This window comes from Ylistrum balloti, unplaced genomic scaffold, assembly GCF_031769215.1.
Source record: "Ylistrum balloti isolate Yb309-2 unplaced genomic scaffold, AGI_CSIRO_Ybal_v1 Utg370006, whole genome shotgun sequence".
Taxonomy (NCBI): Eukaryota; Metazoa; Mollusca; class Bivalvia; order Pectinida; family Pectinidae; genus Ylistrum; species Ylistrum balloti.
The window spans coordinates 3,022,701-3,037,880 of record NW_026782081.1 but is presented as its reverse complement, the minus strand read 5'-3'; the positions used below and the strand labels follow the sequence as shown (position 1 = coordinate 3,037,880).

Sequence of the window (15,180 nt, the reverse complement as noted above, 5' to 3'; positions counted from 1 at the left end):
CTTCCCGACTCCAAATAACTGGCATGGTGCCTGCATATCTCGAGGTAAAACTGATGATGCAGTGACTTCTTTTTTTCTAAAAGTTAATTTCCTTGAAGAAGACGTTTTCTTTTGTCATACCATACAGATTTTTTTTATCCAGAAATAAGTCAGACAATTCAAATTCATTTATTCATTTGTTTATTCCTTCTGGGATCACACTGATAAACGAAAAAGGCAAATATGTTTTAAACATGGACATCTATTTTTATTTCATAGTAAGTTTAACAATTAACAGTATGAGCATACATAATGTTATACGCATTGCGAAATGTATAACTGTCCTTCTGTAGACATCAACCTCAGTATATGTAAATATCATTAAACAACGTCATTGAGAGTGCAATCTTGGCTTTAAAAAAATCTTTTTAACAAGATTTACTTTTTGTACTTGTATATTGTGCAGATTCCGGGAACAACAAACTAAGTGCGTGATTACTGGAATAAACCATACCACATAACTTTGTTTCGCCAGACCAAATAGGATGCCAATTAAAACCAGCTTCATATGTGTAATTAATTAAGCCATGAGACAATTTATAGGCTTGCGAAATCAACGATCAGTCTTTGACGCCGTTTTGGTCATTTTAATGACTTGACGATAATGATAAACAACCGTTGATTAATATACCTGTCATATCGTTAATTATCTGTCATAATGTTAATTACCTTACCAGTTAATATAGACGCTGTATGCTATAGGTGCGTGATTGTTATGATGGCTGTCCATGCACCTTTATGTTGACAATAAGTAGTCACTGGGATTAAAGATATCATAATGTTTTACTCGTCAACGATAACTTATGTGACTTTGTGACCCGTACGTTAGCATGGCTTCAACTTGTCGCACAATAATCCTGAACAATAATTACGTCAAACGTGTTCCATACTTTTCATATACATGACATTAACTGGTTCGAGATTGGCCTTAAGTATGTATGTACTGAAATATCCACAGGCATTTAAAAGGTTCTGTTACTGCCTCGTAAATTTTCACCAATGATATTTTTCATTGCTCATACATTATATCAAAAAAGTGGCTTTGTCAAATTTTGATCATGTCTCAGTCAATTCTATACAATCGGTGCCTGAAAGACAATGGTCGTTATAGACAGGTATTCATAAATAAAGACCGTTAGAGACAGATGACAGACATTTAAGAAAAAAAATGTATAGACACAAAGACATGTAGATAAGTGTCTGTTTGTATATTCATATACCTTTTTCGTTCCGTACAATAAATCTGTTAAGTATATTGTCCCGTGGTGACCGTCCATATCTTCATGATAATTTGACGGTATGGAGTACGAGAAGGCAGTATGACCTCCGACGTTCGATGTATTTTATATCCCAGCATCGTGAAAGTTAAAAAAAATAAATAAAAAATGGTTCATATGAAGTCCGGTCAGAAAAGTAGAGGATTACCAGATTGATATGGAGTTCCGGGAATAGCACTCGCGCCTCCCATTGGATAGTTTACGTAAAAGAGCTACATTGTACTTACCTAACGGATTAATAACAAGAATGTAATGTCATCAGCTTCCATATCTTTAAGATCTGACGATCATCAGAAATAAAGAGGGATGTCAGATCAATAAGGGGTATTGTATTCGTCCAGTTCCTATGAATATAACTGATTTTCTATATTTTTGTAACTAACTAAATAAAAAATGATAAATGGTAACCACGCGACGTGAACCGACAACGCTACAGCATTGTACCTGGTCAATCGGCTTATTATAACTTCATGCATACGACTGTTTATTCTGTTGCTGAAAACTACTTTGTTAATACTCGTTCTAGGACCAGCCGATTACTTACACAGTCTCAACTATGGAGTCAGGAAGGAAAAAGTCAAGTCAGCAGGCTCAAAGTGCAGAACAAGCTGATTATAGCCTAAAGTACATTGTCTATATTTTCTCGTCTATTCTCCAGTTTAAAAATATGTCAGCTTCAGAAAAAAATGAAATAGTGATATTTTGAAGTCTTAACGTTGTTCTTGTAAAGTACGAGATGACGTTTTATAAAGAAATAGTCCCTACATATGCTGATATAGTGATCTATAATTAGTTCTTGTAAATCCTTAAAGAAGTAAGTCGGATAATGACATAAGGAAACACAGATATATTGATGCAAATAATGAAACTAATTGAATGTCATTGATTAATCTTATAGTCATAGTAAAACCTGTCATATTTTGCATGAAGTCAAATAGATGGGATATATTGGACATATGTGACACGTCTCAAGCCCGGACACAGCTTATCATAATTAAGACGAAGACTTGTGGCAACAGATGGGTAAGCTTTTATTGAGATAAGGATTTCAAATATTAATTTACAAACACTGCTATACAAGGGGATATAGCTCAGTGGTAGAGCATTCGACTGCAGATCGAGAGGTCCCTGGTTCGAACCCGGGTGTCCCCTAACTTTTCTCAATTATTTTAGCATCAATGAACGCTATCTCTAACATAAAAAAAGAACGCGATTCCGACCTTTAACATAACAACTATGTCTAGGAATCCATATATGTGTATCCTCGTTAACGAAATATTTTCTCTAAAAATAAATGTAAAATTACAGTGCCATTTTTCTTATACGACTAAATTGTATATTGGTATATGTAGCCCATACAGATGCTTGTAACCAGATTACCACATTAATCATACCAGTTCTATGAGATGTGAAATGTTGTCCCTGGTTCTCTGCCAACAGTTATCAGTCCCGCCTACTTTCAAGTTTTTTTTTTACAGTTTTTAAGCACTTCTATGATCACCTTCCGGTATTTACACATTTCTTTTCTCCAAACATGTTGTAGAAAATAAATACGTTTTCTGTTTCATTCATTCCATCAAACCTCACGAATCTAGAGACTGCAACCAGTCTATTACTACCAATCTAAGTCTGAACTGATGGTAAAGAACTTTCCAAAATTCCTTTAAGCTCTACATATTAAACCTTTTCCCGATGTAGAATGGATGAAAGGAAACTGCGATACTTTTCACACCTAATCAAGAAATTGTTATACAATACCCAGCCGACCAATCAAGTCGGATCTGACGACCTGTTTATTTCTACAATCATCTGTGATTATCTACTCTTAATTTCCCTCGGGGAACTCTTCTGCGTTTGAAGGGTAATTTGAAGCATTAATAAGTTATGCAAGGTAAGGAAGATTTTGTCTGTGGAAGATGGCGCCAATTCCCAGGAGAATATAGTTAATATGTGAAGCTATTACTTGTATACGAACGGTATATTAGTGGTGATCTTACAAACGGCGGTAGGAATTATCTCTATCAAATTAAGTTAAGTATAGGTAATTTGTGTAGAGAAACAGTTTTCCATAATACAATGTGTTGTCACAATAGAACGAACGAATGATCTAATCCTTGTGTTGTCGCTAAGGAAAAGTTTTACAACACCGTTTTACTTGTCATACTCTTTACATTTGATCATGAACTTCGAGTCCGTGAACTGGTTTAATGTTTATTGTATATGGCCATAATGTTTGTTAGAAAATATAATTCTGCTGTTTTTATGTTTTTCCCCTCTTTATTTATTATTTTTTTCTATATAGAAGGAAGATTTTAACACTTTACCTCGAGATACCGGTATGGATTATAAGACAGCTCCAGAACTCGTGCCATCAGCGGGAATCCTTCGGTCTGAAATTTAAAAGAATATATTATCGCAGAGACGTATATAACACATATATGTCTCTGATTATCGGTATGGGTGACTGGATGTTTTAGCGATCTATGTATAAAATTTTTCACGGCATTGAAAGTGTATGTTGCAGTCGTTGAACACAGTATCGTAAGGTTTTATTGAAAGTCGCTCTTGGGAACAAACTGTATAATGATGGTATTTATCGACGCATATTTTAAGTAATTCCTTTAAAGGGACTAAATGGTTAAATTTCGTTATTTTTCCCATGTGTTTTCGGGCAAGCATTGTTATACTTAAAATTGAACTCTTCACAAAATTATATCACTCTCTGAATGAAATTGATAAATATTATCAGCTGCAAACTAACGCTAGTCGACACTCGCTGTTGTGTCTACCACACATCGATGTTTTGATCAGAGATAGCCGAGTTCACCACGTGACCTTTCGGAGTCACGTTTTAACCCTCCGTTTTGTTACGATATCTTACTTTATAATTATGTGATTAGCCAAAGCTTAATTTTCCAGCCATGTTTCAATTCTTACTTTGTAAATTGACCTCTTGTTTAAAATTGCACGCGCAAAGACTTTGTTTACACTTTCCGAATCATAATGATATGAATTAGTGCTGGGTCGCTCCTATTTTATTTGAATTTTTTGACGTTGTTAATAAAATAATTATGCAAACTTTAAAATATAATGATTAACAGAAAATACACTATTTTTAACGGATATGTAAATGTTATAATGCTTTTGATCAGTTATGAAATTAATATCTAACCATTTAGTCTCTTTAAATATTCTCAGACAGTGTTTATTGTCTGATATCGTTATCTATAATTTGGCGATGAAATTATTTCAAATATGTTTCCCGCCGATGGAATGGTGTACGTTTTCAGAATTGAATCCAAATCATAAATGCTAGTTAGTTAATAACTATCAACTATTTGTCATATCAGTTAAAATATATCTAACTTCATCACTGTTTAGAGTTATGCGTGCGCCGTTGTCAATGTTCAATCGATATATGCACAAATATATAGCATGATTTTATCTTTGTTAATGTGTTATAAAATTTATGAGTCTGTATCCGCTAAGTGAACCAGCAGACACACTACTGATATTTTAGTAGACATTACCTAAGTAACATGGACTGGTCAATCATTTGCCAATTTTTGCCACATAGACGATAATTTGTCCAAATTGGTTAATAACAGGTGCGCAAATTCGTTTAGTCATCTAAGTGTTTAAATAAATCATTAGATTTTATGTTTATATTATGCATTGGTCATTTGGCCGTAAAATGACCAGTCTAAATGACCCAACACACTAGACGTCAATTAGCACTATGTAATAAAGACCACTCGACTCAAATGGTCCATTTTCGTGATGTACGTCGCGTAATAATACATCATTACTCCACAAGGTGAGGAGCCTTTTCACGTGCTTGACAATCCCAAGGGAAATCAAGACCAAATCATCATGTTAAGTACTTAAATTTGTTAATAATACATAGATCCCTCAAAGTCCACAAAATAACTTTAACAATAACGAAATAGAAACATTAGAAGTTGCCCAATACCATTCTGACATTATTTCGTTCCGAACAATTCCGTTTCCTAACATCATTTCGTTCCGAAAAAAAAAGTTATATTCTTCCGATGAATGAGGTATGTCGAACTGGGTATTCTGTCGCTGAATAGTGCCCCAATGGTCGTTATTATGTAGTATTGTGTGTTATTTTGGGTATGTTTATACCCCATAGGTGGACGCCAGCTTTTCCACGCTAAACCATATTAGAAAATATTATATTCTACATAATATTATCAACGTTCATTTTGAGATATCCAATAAATGAATGTGTTTTGTAAGATTTTATATCTTTGTAATGTTGTAGATCATAGTAAAATCTAGTGTGAACCAGGATTTGTACGACACGTTACAATTATTTCTAAGGGGCGACACTTTGCCCATTAATGTTGATGTGTAACAATAAACGTCCATCATCTAACCGAAGTAAAGGCACCTCGACTCCGAATATCACACGCAGGCTCCAATGGCTTGACCGTGCAGGCTCGGAGGAAAGAAATTGTCTTATGAAAGAATATTAGAACAGTAGTTCTCTTGTTCAGAGATTACCATAACGTTATTTCAATGCATACCGAAAAGATTTGGTTCAAGAGAAATGACAGATAGAAAAGCAATTATTTCAGAAGATGATTTAAAATTGCCATAATTTATCTCATTTGATATCGTTTTATTATTTTTGACTGACTTGTGTAATTGAAACCTATTCGTATATGATGGTTTATGTTTTAGTTAGAACGTTCATGACACGAAATTTGGAAACCCTGAGCAAGTACCAACAGGACGTGGTCCAGATGGTAGCATTAATGAGTAGTAAGTGGTGAGATAGGATACCAGCCTTTGGCGGGTATTTAATATCACATCTTCCTATCAATTGTCTCCGCTACTCCAATTATCACATTACAACCCCATTCGTCCTTACCAATGACCGGTGGATAACTCCAGACTGACCACTGGCTCAAAAGACGTCTTACAGCTGGCCGGAGCACAATCTAGGAGTGGTTCACAGGTTTCCACACAAATATACACACTTTTCCATTGTACGTCTGTTTCAAGTGTTGTTGACTGTGAAAAGGGCTCCCACAAAATGGGGGTGTCCACTTGTCAATTTCTTAGGTTATGATATTGCTAAGTGTTTATTACACAAACTGTTTACCAATTAAGAAACATTACTTATTATCAATCTGACCACGTACAAGTCGACTGTTTTTGCTGGTTATGAAAAATTAAAGAAATCAATCAAAAGTTTTACATGTCATGTTTATGTGCTGACAATATACTAGTTACGACTACTTTATGCGTGTAATTTTTAATACGTGTTTTATCGCCGCTACGATTTGAAACCACAACAATTGAACACTGTGAGATTTAACCTTTTCCTAGATTTTTTCTCTGGAGGTTAAAAAAATCAAACCGGAAATGACAAACTTATATAATCTAACCGACATTTTATCGATTAAAACATTCCCATTATTGGCGGAGCTTGATTTCAGAAAATTGTTCAGTACTATCAAGGTCGTTCTATTTTATCGAGATTGAACCTTGTATTGGTAAGTTTTTAGTATTGTCTCTTTTAGTTTCTCTGTTTCGTTATGACTGTATGTGCCCGCCTTATTTTGACTAGACACAGATGGCCGATCTAAGTACATAATTATGTGTGAAAGTTTGACCAACAGGTCCAAGGTCATTTTTCTGCCCAGAAGGGATACACAGACACGTCTACATAATTTATGACGCTGATGAAGATACTTTGGAATATTTAGCTTCTTTTTAACATCAATTAAGGTAATTTACCGTAGCAAAAGAGGAAGATTTCAAACAAAGAATGGCGTTGTATCTGTCTGTTGAACATATGCTCGGCGATTTCCTATAAGAACGTAAAGTGATTCCGGAAACATCAGCGTGTTTGATGTGGAAACAGAGCCAATATCTAACTGACCAATGCGCAGTTACGGCCGATAGGACAGGGCATTTTGTAGGTACACCCGTTCTTGTCCTGGCTATTATCGTCAAGCCTTGTTTTGTCCGGTATCGTCAGACCTAGTTTTGTCTAATATCATTAGACCTAGTTTTGTCCAGTATCGTCAGACCTAGTTTTGTCCAGCATCGTTAGACCTAGTTTTGTCCCATATCGTTAGACCTAGGTTTGTCCAGTATCTTCAGACCTAGTTTTGTACAGTATCGTCAGACCTAATTTTGTCCAATATCATTAGACCAAGTTTTGTCCAGTATCGTCAGACCTAGTTTTGTCCAATATCATTAGACCTAGTTTTGTCCCATATCGTTAGACCTAGGTTTGTCCAGTATCTTCAGACCTAGTCTTGTACAGTATCGTCAGACCTAGTTTTGTCCAATATCATTAGACCTAGTTTTGTCCAGTATCATCAGACCTAGTTTTGTCCAATATCATAAGACCTAGTTTTGTCCAGTATCGTCAGACCTAGTTTTGTCCAATATCGTCAGACCTAATTTTGTCCAGTATCGTTAGACCTAGTTTTGTCCAGTATCGTTAGACCTAGTTTTGTCCAGTATCGTCAGACCTAGTTTTGTCCAGTATCGTTAGACCTAGTTTTGTTCAATATCGTTATACCGTCAACTCACTCAAGATATTTCTAACTTACCATGCAGGTTTATTGCTATCGGAAAAAAATCCATAAATTCAATAACTACAACTGCATGATAACATTTTGTGTAGAAACCCTCTATATATTGAAGCATTAACCTTCGTAGTAACTGTTTAACTTTAATTCGTCTTTTGATACGTCAGTGAAATGAGCTTATCTGTGACGTAATTAAAATGTTTTCTTCTCAAATATATTTTGTTTGTGCTACCGTATCGTCAAGTAACGACCAAATAAAATTCTATTTATAGAGCTGTTGTCGAGTTTTCGTACAGATTGATATACGTACAAAACGCACGAGTTAAGCATAATACATAGATATATAGACTAAAGCTTGTATAAGTGTCAAGAGTTAGGCCTAAAGAATGTCGAGGTATATAGACTAAAACTTGTATGGGTGTCAAGAGTTAGGCCTAAAGAATGTCGAGGTATATAGACTAAAGCTTGTATGAGCGTCAAGAGTTAGGCCCAAAGAATGTCGAGGTATATAGAATAAAGCTTGTATGAGTGTCAAGAGTTAGGCCTAAAGAATGTCGAGGTATATAGACGAACGCTTGTATGAGTGTCAAGAGTTAGGCCTAAAGAATGTCGAGGTATATAGACGAACGCTTGTATGAGCGTCAAGAGTTAGGCCCAAAGAATGTCGAGGTATATAGAATAAAGCTTGTATGAGTGTCAAGAGTTAGGCCTAAAGAATGTCGAGGTATACAGAATAAAGCTTGTATGAGCGTCAAGAGTTAGGCCTAAAGAATGTCGAGGTATATAGACGAACGCTTGTATGAGTGTCAAGAGTTAGGCCTAAAGAATGTCGAGGTATATAGACGAAAGCTTGTATGAGTGTCAAGAGTTAGGCCTAAAGAATGTCAAGGTATATAGACGAACGCTTGTATGAGTGTCAAGAGATAGGCCTAAAGAATGTCGAGGTATATAGACGAAAGCTTGTATTAGCGTCAAGAGTTAGGCCTAAAGCATGTCGAGGTATATAGAATAAAGTTTGTATGAATGTAAAGATTTAGGCCTAAAGAATGTCGTGGTATATAGACGAACGCTTGTATGAGTGTCAAGACCTAGGCCTAAAGAATGTCGTGGTATAGATTTAGGCCTAAAGAATGTCGAGGTATATAGAATAAAGCTTGTATGAGCGTCAAGAGTTAGGCCTAAAGCATGTCGAGGTATATAGAATAAAGTTTGTATGAGTGTAAAGATTTAGGCCTAAAGAATGTCGTGGTATATAGACGAACGCTTGTATGAGTGTCAAGAGTTAGGCCTAAAGAATGTCGAGGTATATAGACGAACGCTTGTATGAGTGTCAAGAGTTAGGCCTAAAGAATGTCGAGGTATATAGACGAAAGCTTGTATTAGCGTCAAGAGTTAGGCCTAAAGCATGGCGAGGTATATAGAATAAAGTTTGTATGAGTGTAAAGATTTAGGCCTAAAGAATGTCGTGGTATATAGACGAACGCTTGTATGAGTGTCAAGACTTAGGCCTAAAGAATGTCGAGGTATATAGAATAAAGCTTGTATGAGTGTCAAGAGTTAGGCCTAAATAATGTCGAGGTATATAGACGAAAGCTTGTACGAGTGTCAAGAGTTAGGCCTAAAGAATGTCGAGGTATATAGACGAACGCTTGTATGAGTGTCAAGAGTTATGCCTAAAGAATGTCGTGGTATATAGACGAACGCTTGTATGAGTGTCAAGACTTAGGCCTAAAGAATGTCGAGGTATATAGACGAACGCTTGTATGAGTGTAAAGATTTAGGTCTAAAGAATGTCGTGGTATAGATTTAGGCCTAAAGAATGTCGAGGTATATAGACGAAAGCTTGTATGAGTGTAAAGATTCAGGCCTACAGAATGTCGAGGTATATAGAGTAAAGCTTGTATGCGTGTCAAGACTTAAGTCTAAAGAATGTCGAGGTATATTGAATAAAGCTTGTATGGGTGTAAAGACTTCGGCGTAAAGAATGTCGTGGAGTAAAGACTTACGAAGTATATAGACTTGAGTCTGTTTAGGTCTGTAGACTTGAGTCTGTCGAGTAATGTAAGACTGATGATTGCCGAGGTTTGTTCTTTGTAAGAATGAAGTCTGTCGGTGTTTGCACATATTGTAAGACAGCATTATTTGAGTTATCTCTGAAGAAATTTCTTTGAATATATAATTACTATAGTTAAGTAAGAAGGAATTATTTCGGGGTTCGTAGACTTAAGTCTGTCTTGCTAATTAAGAAGAAAATCTGTCGAGATATGTAAAATATAAGAATGAAATCTGTCGAGGTATGTTTACAAAAGATTTTCTAGATATGTAAGACTAATATCTACTAAGCATGACGACAACACTGAAGGATGTAGAGGTATCAAAAGACTACAATCTGTCGATGCATGAAAACTGAATTCCGGTGAGGTATGATGACAGGAAGTTAAAGTCTGTCTGACTGTCGAGATATGGAGACGTGTGAAGATGATGCACTGTTATATTTACGAGGGAGGGCCGGTCATAAACTCGCCAGGCGGTCAAGCTCTTGTCCTATACGTTAGTGGACTTCAAAGTGGATCCACATACAAGGATAAACACCACGCTAGATTCACCTGTCCATTGTCATCGTAATAAATAGCTACTAAGCTGTAAACGTGTGAATAATAATTTCTGTAATAAGAGGAATTTGACCTACGTCAGAACAGTGCTATGTTAAGACCCAGTTCCACAAACATGTTATCAATTATACTCCGTGTACATTTTTTACATCCATATAGTGGCTGATAACGTTATTTGAAATGTTAAATTGAAATGTGTTTAATTGAGAAAATCTGTCAATGTTACCTATCTGACTGAAATAATTATTTGGTTTCCAAGGGTTACGCTTTATACTTATCTCCTTCATATTTGCTTATTTTTCATTTTTTTTACTGTAATTAGGTATTCTTTTCGTAATTTGTGCCTTTTTAATTTGGCGGGTTTTCATTCTTTTGCTTTTTCGAATTTTGATTTTGTTTTTCGTTATTTCACTTTGTTGTTCGATACCTTATCGTAGAACAATGTAATATGAAATGACAAAGAGGTATATTACTCAGATTTTACAAAGGGCACTTCAGTTCTCTTTGCATAAGCCATGCTAATGTATATCCTATGTTGGTGTGCCCCACTTTATCCTATGTTGGTGTGCCCCACTTTATCCTATGTTGATGTGCCCCAGTATATCCTATGTTGGTGTGCCCCAGTATATCCTATGTTGGTGTGCCCCACTTTATCCTATGTTGGTGTGCCCCACTTTATCCTATGTTGATGTGCCCCAGTATATCCTATGTTGGTGTGCCCCACTTCATCCTATGTTGGTGTGCCCCACTTTATCCTATGTTGGTGTGCCCCAGTATATCCTATGTTGGTGTGCCCCAGTATATCCTATGTTAGTGTGCCCCAGTATATCCTATGTCGATGTCCTCCAGTATATCCTATGTTGATGTCCTTCAGTATATCCTATGTTGGTGTGCTCCACTTCATCCTATGTTGATGTGTTCCTATGTTGATGTGCCCCAGTATATCCTACGTTGGTGTGCCCCAGTATATCCTATGTTGATGTGTTCCTATGTTAGTGTGCCCCACTTTATATTACGTTGGTGTGCCCCAGTATATCCTATTTTGGTGTGTTCCAGTATATCCTCTGCTGATGTGTTCCTATGTTGGTGTGCTCCAGTATATCCCATGTTGGTGTGCTCCAGTATATCCCATGTTGGTGTGCTCCAGTATATCCGATGCTGATGTGTTCCTATGTTGGTGTGCTCCAGTATATCCCATGTTGGTGTGCCCAACTTTATCCTATGTTGGTGTGCCCCACTTTATCCTATGTTGATGTGCCCCAGTATATCCTATGTTGGTGTGCCCCACTATATCCTATGTTGATGTGCCCCAGTATATCCTATGTTGGTGTGCCCCACTTTATCCTATGTTGGTGTGCCCCACTTTATCCTATGTTGATGTGCCCCAGTATATCCTATGTTGGTGTGCCCCACTTTATCCTATGTTGGTGTGCCCCACTTTATCCTATGTTGATGTGCCCCAGTATATCCTATGTTGGTGTGCCCCAGTATATCCTATTTTGGTGTGTTCCAGTATATCCTATGCTGATGTGTTCCTATGTTGGTGTGCTCCAGTATATCCGATGCTGATGTGTTCCTATGTTGGTGTGCTCCAGTATATTCTATGTTGGTGTGCTCCAGTATATTCTATGTTGGTGTGCCCCAGTATATCCCATGTTGGTGTACTCCAGTATATTCTATGTTGGTGTGCTCCAGTATATTCTATGTTGGTGTGCCCCAGTATATCCCATGTTGGTGTACTCCAGTAATTCCTAGTCCTGGCCTATTTTTTCATCAGATTGACCATCACACATTAGCGTACCAACCATCAAAAAGTTAAAATATTTTCTAAAAAAATTATAATCGAAGATTATCTCTTCAAATTGATGAGATTTTAAAAGCCAAAACGTGGTACATGGTTACGTCTTCCCATCAAACGGGGATCGGTATTGCTTGTTAGAACCGAGCTTGTAATTCACGTTTTAAAGGGACGGTAGACGGTATCAACAAGTGCTTATTTGTAGATATAGACAAATATGTGTGCTTGTCTTCTTAGAAATTAAGAAATATTTAATACAGTCACAGGTAGCAAAGGTGAAATGTATGATTTCTTACTGGAATATTTCTATGGTAGGCACTGTAGGTGGACTTTTGATTCCTGTGGTTTGTCATAACCTGCACGTCACGTTTTAAATCGTACATCCGCGGTCTTCTAAAACTATCAGATATTTGAAAATTATGAGGTTTATCGAAGTATGGACCTAGTCACCTCCCCATCTAGATCATGACATTCCTTGTAATCATTTTGATTTATCCAGTCGCTTCCTAGACTTCCAAATTTAGAGCCTTAGCATCAGAGACGAGTCCTAGAGAACGACAGATTTAATCATTGCATGGTTCTACTGTATCGAACTCTATAAGTAATAAAACGTGTTATTCATTTGCGTATAGTTTGTACAATCTTCTGTTATAATGCCCCGTTCAACGATCGAGGTTCCTGGAGTAAATGAGTATAACTATTCAGTTTCAAATACTCGTTTTTTTATATCGTCATGTATGTAATTTATTGTCCATGTGTTGTTGTGTAGGATTGGGAAAACGTGTAATTATGAAACTTACATTTTAAACAAACATTTATTTCCTATTGATATATGTGTATTACAATGCAAACATTCAATCTAAGGGGATGACATAACAAAATCTGGTAACGGTCAAAATCAATCACGCGCAGTTTCTTGATTACGTCATAGTGTAGGACTCCATACACCTCTGAAGGGTAACTCTAGGGATTTTACGACATTTGTCGCGGCCCCATTTAAAGAGTCTCATAATTAAGCAATTTGTGTATTGTATTCTCAGCAAATGGCTAATAAATGCCCGAAACTAAACGAAATGGCCAAACTGGTCAAGTCATAATTGTTTACAACTTAACTGGCGGGACGAGTTCGAGGTTCGCATTAGGTAGTTTTTCTTTTGTAGTTTAAACGTTAATACACGTACAATTTGGTGGTCAGTTTAATTGGTCAAACTAGATGACCCCTATAAGGAATGAAATAAAAGGTTACACTGGATACGCACATTAAAGCATTATTATTGCTACCAGTAATCTCAATCTGCCTGAAACTATAACACTTTTACTGTTAGTTATCAAAAGAGAAAATATTTGTTTAATTTATCAACAATCTACTAATTTAACACGTGTTAAATCTAGTTTCTTTATAATACCTATTGTATGTGTTTATCGGTAAGGCCTACGGGTTGTCTCCCTTCGAACATTACCGTTACAGGTAGACATGAAAGGCACCGCTAATTAGATGGTACCTAGCATGTTATCTCCTACCTGTAAGGTTCCAATGAATTTGACCTAAGGCTGAATAATAAAAATTCCGACTATTGTGTCACAGACTTGGTCAATTTGTCCGAAGTGATGGTCACCTAACTACCCTGGTGGTCATTCCGACATGCATAAATCTCAACAGAGCGTGAGAAAGATAGACCGTTAGGTAATTCTAGACTTGAGATTCACCGTAGTGTCAACAAACTGTTGATTGAAACATCATCTAAATTAGCAGAAAATCCTCAAACTATTTAAAGTGTTTGTTTACACAGTATAGGAGTTAAATCCGTATGCGTTATATGTGTCAAACGAATGTACATGGATACAGTGTTTATTTCGAGTGACCCATAGAATCATGATAGACTACACAATCACACCAACTCCAATAGATCTGATATAAAAACATAGATGATTTTCAAAATATATTCCACATATATCCGATATCCAACGATTTACGGGTATGTTTACAAAACTGCATTATCCCATATGTATGCTGTGCCCTCCCCAAGTCTACAATAACCCACATCTGATCAATAACACATCGGTATCTAACAATGTCCCGTAAGTCTTCAGTGTCCTTGATTTATCCATGCGGAAAAAGTCAACAATACCCTATTGATTTTCAACATTTCACAAAAATACGACATTCCACATACATCCTTTATCCTGCACGTAATATAACACATATCATACCCAATACCTATATACTTAAATATAATACTTATCTACACGACCGGAATATTGTTTAATGTCCAACAAATCTACAGCACCCCATCTAGAGTTAATACCCTACTTTATATCCAACAACCCACAAATCTATTCTATATGCATATACATTCAATACCCACAATCTACCGTACCCCTGTTTATCGAGCTCCCTTCAGATCTACAATGGGGTATTGTAGACCTGAATGGAGCTTTATGTTTGGAAGTCGGGGTGACATGTTTCTGTAACATCCCTTTTAATTACAATATCTTATTAATTCCAAATACCACCGTAATCTGAATTACATATATCAACAGATCCCATCTTATGTTACAATTCACGTTCTGTACCGATCCTTTCAATATTATATACTTTTTTCCCTGTGACAATCTATGATAACAGGGACCTAGATAGAGTCTGTATATATACATACATATATATGTGTGTGTTTGGTAACAATGTATCATTACTATAATGGGTCTATCTATCATCCTATTGTCAATGACACAGAAGTCAAATTGTAGATGATATACGTACTTAACAGTTATTGATAATTTTAGGTAATGATGAGATAGGCTTTTACTCATTAAAATTGTAATTACTATGATCTACATTAACATGTATTTTCAAAAGGAAGCTATGATACATTTTT

General features: G+C 36.2%; 1 non-coding gene across 1 annotated transcript; it reads left to right on the top strand.

The window, feature by feature from the left end:
* Nucleotides 1-2,396: 2,396 nt before the first annotated feature.
* Nucleotides 2,397-2,468, top strand: Trnac-gca (transfer RNA cysteine (anticodon GCA)). The gene has a single exon. It is a non-coding gene; the product is annotated as a tRNA-Cys (tRNA).
* Nucleotides 2,469-15,180: the final 12,712 nt, after the last annotated feature.